Source organism: Epinephelus moara, chromosome 1 (genome assembly GCF_006386435.1).
Source record: "Epinephelus moara isolate mb chromosome 1, YSFRI_EMoa_1.0, whole genome shotgun sequence".
Classification (NCBI taxonomy): domain Eukaryota; kingdom Metazoa; phylum Chordata; class Actinopteri; order Perciformes; family Serranidae; genus Epinephelus; species Epinephelus moara.
In genome coordinates this window covers 2,101,406-2,109,448 of record NC_065506.1, presented here as the reverse complement: position 1 = coordinate 2,109,448, position 8,043 = coordinate 2,101,406, and the positions used below count along the sequence as shown (strand labels likewise).

The window sequence follows — 8,043 nt, the reverse complement described above, 5'->3', positions numbered from 1 at the left end:
TATGGTTAAAACAATGAGTGGGTTCATGTACACCCTGACTGAAGCCAATGGAGTCTAATAATGAGATAAACGCGATAGCCAGGGAGTCATTATCAACGTCAACATGAATGTTAAAATCGCCTACAATAATAACTTTATCTGATTTAAGAACTAAACTGGATAAAAACTCTGAGAATTCAGATACAAATTCAGAATACAGGCCAGGAGCACGGTACACTATAACAAATAAAAGTGGCTGTGAGGTTTTCCAGGTCGGATGTAAAAGACTAAGTACAAGACTTTCAAATGAACTATAATCTAGTTTAGGTTTAGGGCTGATTAATAAACTTGAGTTAAAAATGGTTGCAACTCCCCCTCCCTGGCCGCTGCCTCGAGGAATGTGGGTATTATTATGACTGGGAGGAGTGGATTCGTTTAGACTAATATATTCATCTTGACACAGCCAGGTTTCAGTGAGACTGAGTACATCAATATGATTTTCTGATATTAATTCGTCTACTAACACTGCTTTAGATGATAGAGACCTGATATTTAACAGTCCACATTTAATTCTCCTGTTTTGTCTTTCTGTCACAGAAGAGGTTTCAATTTTTATTAGGTTGTTATGCACAACTCCTCTTTGTTTAATTTTAGATTTTGATAAATTAGGTGGTCGGGGGGACAGACACCGTTTGTATAGAACTCTGGGTGGGTAACTGCACTAGAAGCTCAGAGAAGCATATAGGACTGCGACTCTGAGTCCTGATCTCAACTCTGGGTTGTCACGGTTTTGAATTACTAATAAAATTTGCCAGGTTCCTAGATATGAGAGCAGCTCCATCCAAAGTGGGATGAATGCCGTCTCTCCTAATAAGACAATAAGTAATAACATTAACAAACAGCGGCGGGGCTTTTACTCACCACAACTGCAGAGGCTCACAGCTTCATTTGAAACAAACTACATTATAGACGGTCCGTTATTTATTAATCCCTCTGTGTGTTTATATATTTACTTTTTATCCGCTCCGTTGTCTTTATAAAGTTAACATATCGCACCGTCATTTCAAACTAAACACTTGTTTCAAATTAAAAGCCCCTTATAACCTCGGCTAGAGAATCCCTCCATTTTCTAAATAGGCTTTTATTCTGAAACATTTGTCAGAACTTCCTGTGGAAGATACAGTAGCTTGATAGTTTACGTATGGCGCTTCAAATGTAGCTCCTGCCATCTGCTGACACTGTTAGGTGACTACAACAACATGTCGGCTGGCACATGAACAGACACAGTTCTGGCAGTGACTCAAATAATAGTGAAAGTAATATAAATAGGACAGGAATAACCCGATGACATCACACACGCCGTGAAAGACAATCGGGGATAATTGGTGAGTACCAGCGTGTAGCGTGTACCAGGCATAATGACAACCGTTGCTGTTTCGGAAGTGAAGGAAGTAACTGATGTCTTCTTTGAAAATGTACTTAAGTATTTGATTCCTCAAACAGCAAACTAACACGTTAGGTTACTCGTTACTGCAAAAAGTAATCAAAGTACTCTACTTAGTACTTACTTTGTAACGCGTTATACCCAACTCTGAGCAGCACAGAGAAGTTGTCACAGAAAACACCGGAAATGACACAACACGCTTACCGCAATACGTCAGCACGTAACCGCAGGATTAGAGCCATTAGTGCTTAGTGCAGGTTGACAAAGAATTTTATTTAAAAAAATATTTTTAATACTTTTTTTTAAATTACATTTAAGGCCTTATTTTATTTCCCTCCATTTCTTTCATAAATTCTGTTCCTAGATTTGTGCTGTACAAGAAATTGTCATTTTTAAATGTCAGAAAAATGATGATGAAGACTGAAATATTACTTCTACAGGTATGATAAATAAATGATAATACAGGGGCTGTAAATAGCCACAGCCATGTGTAATGGTCATTCGTCATGAGAGCTGATCTGGCATTGTTGGAGACGCTAATCAATGCAACACTATCTGTGAAATTTAATTTCTTTGCTGTAGGGGTGTAACGGTACACAAAAATCACGGTTCGGTATGTACCTCGGTACACAAGTCACGGTTTGGTTTTTTTCTGTACAGTAATGAAAAAAACAGACAACTATTAAATATATTTTACTTATTGGTAACCTTATTAAAACATACCACCACAACAGTTAACTCTTTTTACACAATTTTTGAATGAAACAAATATATATAAAATCCTGCTTTTTCACATTGTTTGAATGAAAATAGAAATATAAAAGTGAAAAAATAAAATCCTGCTGTTTTTTAACACATTTTTTGAATGAAAAATATAAATATAAATTTCTGCTTAAACAGTTTTACTCAATTAAAATAAAAAGTATAGTGAAGCTGGTCAGCTTTAAAGCCTGCTCAGATTCACTAGGAACTTACTTAGCTTTCCCACTTTGTTAAAGTGCAGTAAACAAAACATGCTTATATCTAAAGTGCAGCTTAAACAATTTTACTCAACTCCAATGGCGTTGGTTATTTCTTTAGCACGATGGTCAGGGAAACGCTCTTTCTTTTTAAACGACGACGATATTGTAGTTTGCACCAGATTGCTTTTTCTAGTCGTGCGAGTTAACGTTCAAACTCGGGTGGTGTCGCTTTAGATGCGTTAGCATGTTAGACGTGTTTCCAAGTACATACCCGACCGCTGTTTTGCAGTGTCAGCACACGCTTTTGTCTTGTCAACTTGTTTATTTCCATCTTCGTATTTTACCCTGAAACCAAAGTGTTCCGAAACGGAGGACTTAAGGTTTGCGGGTGGGTCTTCAGGTTCGTCACGCTCACTTGCCATGTTGTCAAAATGCGAGAATGCGCTGCACAAAGTGAGATTTACGGTCGGACTCGGTCCGTCACTCAATTATGTCCGTCGGGGAACTAGATATTTTAAATGGTTCGGCTCGCAAAAACAGAATTAAAATAAAACAAAATAAAATAAAATAATATCCTGCGCCCAATAATTCGGTACAGGGTCGTGCCGAACCGAAAGTCGCGTACCGAACGGTTCGACACAAATACATGTACCGTTACGGCCCTACTTTGCTGTTCTTGTGGAGCAGACAGAAGTATTGATTTGCAAACAGTTGATGACAGGTCTGTATACTTCCATTTATGCCTATCTATTGGAAGTAGAGATGAGTCTGAAGTTGTACATTGGCTGAAATTGATGAAATAAAACCATTACAGCTCAGAACCAAATACACAACACTGTAATTATGAATGTAAAAGGAAGGTCATATGCTACAAGCTATGTTTACAGGCATAGCATGAGTGAAAGGCTACATAGCCTGCAAAGAGAGCTGTATTGATTAAAATACACACATATCTGTTCCATCAGATGTGTGTGAGAAGGGATGATTAAGAAATGCAGATAAAATGCCTCCTGTGCAGACACATAGGGAGCATCAAAATAGACATTATATGAAAATCTCACATGCTATTAAGGTTATGCAATTAAATCCATGTTAGTGTGTTCACTCAAATTACCAGGGCTGGGATGATATGCTTATCTCTTGATTCCATACTGTCATGATACTTGGGAAGCATTTCGATATGTGATTTTTAAGTATTCTGATTCTACAAGTATTGTGATTCGATATTACAATTCATCACAGTTTTTGTTTACTTTTTTTCACTAGATCATGGAAAAACTGAATCATACACTTTGAGAGACTGTATATTATGAAACCCATTTCTGAAAACGATGCACATCTTATGTCAGTCAGTTTTTCTGACTGTTATTTCAGTAGCATCATATACTGTATAGAAAAGTGGTAAATAAATTAATAATTGTTTTCATGGTCTTATTCTAAATAATTTTATTCCAGTTAAGAAATTTGTGAACTTGATCTGTAAAAGGTGATGTATTAAATCAACTTTACTACATGTACAACAGGCTGAGGCCCCTGTCTATGTTTAAAGCCTCCATTGTGAAAGTGGCTGGCAAAAATTGTGGTCAGAGGGTCGTTAGTGCCAGTTGTGGCGGCAACCTAACAACTCGTTGGAGGACACCAGTGGTAAGTAAGTAAAACTGGACATTCACTTTTGAAAAGACACAATGTATGTAACAAGTGGAAATTGACATGCCAAAAAACAGATGCAGGAGGGTATCTAGCGCGTCATATTTTGACATTTATACCCACTGACAAAGCAGCAGTATTTGACGAGTTTGGATAAGAACGTGTTGATATTTTCCTTTGGCCTGCCAGTTGTTTTGGCCTTTTGTGAACAATCAAGTTGACCAATGATAATAAAACAGATAAGCAGGAATGAGTTGACATGCCCTTAACTAACATAAATCAGGTATGACACAACTAGGCCACAGCTCCTCTTTGTAAGCCACACTTGTCGATCTGTGAGACGTGATTGGTTAATTGCGGTGCACATACCAACTGTCTACATGCCTCCTCCTCACCAGTTTTTTAGACAAGTCACACAGTGAAATGGATCGTCACAATTAAAGGAAAGATGGAGCAGAGAGGGAGAGAAGAAAAAAAGAGGCCTGTACCACAGATGCATTTAAATAATGCAAAATAAGATGCATGTAAGTGACTCAGGGCCCAGTTCAGAAGTGATCTTATCAGATTTTGTTCAAAAGAAATAAAAAAGGGCTCTGAAATCGGGTAAGATCATGCAATCCAGTCTTGGTTTTAATCTGAATCAAATCTTAAGTGTGTGTTTGTGTGTGTGTGTGTGAAAACTTTTTATGTTGATTGGGATACCTTTGAAAACAAAAAACGAGGATTATCCTGATCCCAGCAGAAGGCTGGATTTAGGGTGGATTACAGGAACAAAATGTAATAAAACTTTCAAATTGTTCACATATACATTTATTTATATTTTGCCCATGATTTGTTTAACAGTGTCAGTGTCTCTGGTGGCACCAATGGCAATACGTGTTTATTGCTGTGTGTTTGTAGGCAGACTGCTTACATTGTGGTACATAGTCCCATTTAGAGCTTTGTTTATCTGGGTTTGGTAATCATAAAATGTTTTTATCCAGATCAGGGTGATCCAGTCAAATGTTCGAAAAATTGTACAAAATTAAGATGCATTAGCTCATCCTGGGTTGCAAAACATGAGATTTCCAGATCTGAATCATTCTGATCATTTTAAACAACTGGGCTTATGCCCATCAAAAACACCAGTTAAACACACACACACACACACACACACACACACACACACACACACACACACTTTTTTACTGTTTGCTTCACAGACATGGATGAATTAAAATTTATATTCTACTTGGATTGTTGTGGCTTATGATACGTTCAATTTCACACATTAGAACTACAGAGACAGGTGAATACACATGAATTAGTGGTTTCCGTGGGTGGCTTGTAACGAAGTCAGATTCCTGCATGAATCATTGTTTTAGTCTGCCCTTTGCTCCAGTGAAAATTTTTGACAGTCAATAGCCCCTTTTCCACCAACATTTCCAGGAACTTTTATTACCAGAAATGTATTTACCTGGGTAAAAGAATTCCTGGTAATCTGTGTGGTTTGCGTTTCCACCACACCTCAAAATTCCGGAAAATGTATTAAAATCAGGCTGATGACGTAGATGATTCGGCGTGTGCCCTGTATTTGGCTCCGCCAGCTTGGCTGGTTACATGCTGGTGTAGAGAGAATTGGGGCTGTTTGTCTCAGCCAGCAGCTAAGTTTAAAAGTATTTTAAGATAGTGTCAAACTAAGTTAGTCTACATACAGACAGCTGTCATTTGAGTTTATTAGTAACAATTCGCCATTAGCTGAACTAGCGTGCTGTCCATGTGTAAGACATAACGTTAGTGACGGTGGATGAGAGACTGTGGACGGAGCATATTGAATATCACCGTCTGTATGTTTACATGTTCATGCTTGCTGAACACATGTATAGATAAAGTATTCGTTTCTTACTCACTAAGGGTTGCAGTAACGAGTGTAGCTGCCGTCAACTCGAGTAATTTTCGAGTTATCTTCACTTTGTTTCCACCACACCTGCTCAACTGTTCACTGGTTACCGTGTCATGTAGGCAAATGTGTGTGTAAATGTGTGTGTATGTGGAGGAGTTCAGCGCCGGCACAAGAGAACTGATACCGTTAGCACTTATCAATACTACGGTCTTTGATAATTTAGCCCCGGGGCTAATTTAGCACCAGATTTCGGTATCCATCCTTAAGCAAAACACAAACGAAGTGAAGCTTGTATAAATTAAATAAAGTCTGCAGCCACACTGGCACGAAGTGTGGAATGCTGCAAGTGTGTGTTCCACCAATCAGCGTTCTTCAGCACACAGCCCCGCCCCTCAAGAATTCTGGGTAATCTGAAAAGTCCTACCCACCAACTAGGTACTTTTTTCAGGGAAAGTTTGGGGTTGAGGGAAAGTTTTTTCGGTGGAAACGCGCCGAGGTTTTTCAAAATCCCGGGTAAATGATAAAAGTTCCTGCAGTGGAAAAGGGGCTTTTGGCGTATTTGGATTTTGGGGAAGAGACATTTGTGAGCACTGTAACTAAAATGATTTCATCTCAACTGTATTGTGGTGGAGGCAGAAAGATCAGAGACTGATAACGTCACAATCTAAGCACAAGAAAACCAAAAATACCTGCATGGAGGCAAGAGAGAAGTGTCTCTGGGACGCTAGAGATCACTGTCTAGCCTCCTGGAGGTGTCGTGGGACCAACTAGACGAAACACTGGTGAAAGGAGGTTCCCACCTGATGACCCCAAAGACATGCTAATTATCACTGCTCATTGGTTTGTATAGTTAAGCCTTGCCATATTAGCTTATCATAGGGCTTAGGTTTTTCACTGAGTGTTGATCCTTTCTCTAGAGCACAAACTTCTTGTGTTTATTTGAACTTGGGTAATTTGGGCAAATTGATTGTTTCATTAGTAGAGAAGAAACAGCACATTTTTGTATCCCAAGATACAGCAAGGATGAGCACAGTAATTGCAATAACCAAAACCAAATCCATGGGGCATGATCTGCCTCTTATAGTGGAACATTACAAGCCCAGCCAGAATTAAAAGCTACTCAGAACCTGTGCCCCCACATCCTTCCCCACACGTACACACATGCACATGCACACACATCTCCTTCCCTCTAATGGCTGGGTTGAATGTAGAGTCCACCTACACATTTTCCTGACTCATTTGTACTGTTGCTCCTGGAGAGCTGCGCTGAGAGGTGCAGAGTGGGCTGCAGCTGCAGTGTGTATGCAGTGTTTAGGTGTGTTCATGTGTGCCTGTCTATTTATGTGTGTGCACACATTTCTTTTTGGCATTAAAGAGTAGACAGGTGCTAGGCTTGTCTAGTGTCAGCTCACGCAGAAAATACACAAAAAAAATGGAAGACACAACAGATGTGTCGTGCCTCCAATACTTAGGAAGCACATGGTAAAATTGTCAGTGGTTTAATGCAATAGCAAAAGCTTCTCACCTAAATCCATGTTGGCAGAGAGGTTGGCAGGTTTGACTTTTTTTTACTGATCTTCAGCAAAATGAAAAACGACAAACCTTAAAAGAAACCCTAAAAACCAAAAAGTTCAGAATCCCTTGAGCCCAGGGCTGGACTGGCCATCGGGCATACCGGGCATTTGCCCGGTGGGCTGATGGTAATTTTGGGCCAGGCCTTTATTTTTTTTATTGATTTATTTTTTAGTCATGTCATGATACCTATTGGTACACAAAACTGCTAGATCAGCCCATTAGTCATGATTGATTCTGGGCTGGACCAATTACAGCCGAGAGCCGATGCCCCCTCCCACTTGGGCCTCGGCTGCCAGTCAATCAATCATACAGAGAGAGAGGAGATTGACAAAATTGAGAAAAAACTCAAAGGAGGTGCGGGAAAAATAAGAGAGAAAAAGAGACAAGCCCTTTAGGAAAATGCTGCCAAATGTGTTAAAATAACACAGATGTTTGCTGGCTATGGCGGAGCTTCTTCAGCGGCAGAAATAACACAGATGTTTGCTGGCTATGGCGGAGCTTCTTCAGCGGCAGCATCAGTGACCGTACCCGCACTGGCATCCAAAGCAGCCGCA

The 8,043-nt window shown here is 39.6% G+C and overlaps 1 protein-coding gene and 1 pseudogene across 2 annotated transcripts in view; both read right to left on the bottom strand.

Annotated features, from left to right (window-relative positions):
• fah (fumarylacetoacetate hydrolase (fumarylacetoacetase)) overlaps positions 1-8,043 on the bottom strand; it is a 625,231-nt gene that overhangs the window by 270,364 nt on the left and 346,824 nt on the right. The window lies entirely within an intron of this gene.
• The window catches only part of LOC126393523 (uncharacterized), a 151,772-nt pseudogene that overhangs the window by 6,933 nt on the left and 136,796 nt on the right, over positions 1-8,043 (bottom strand).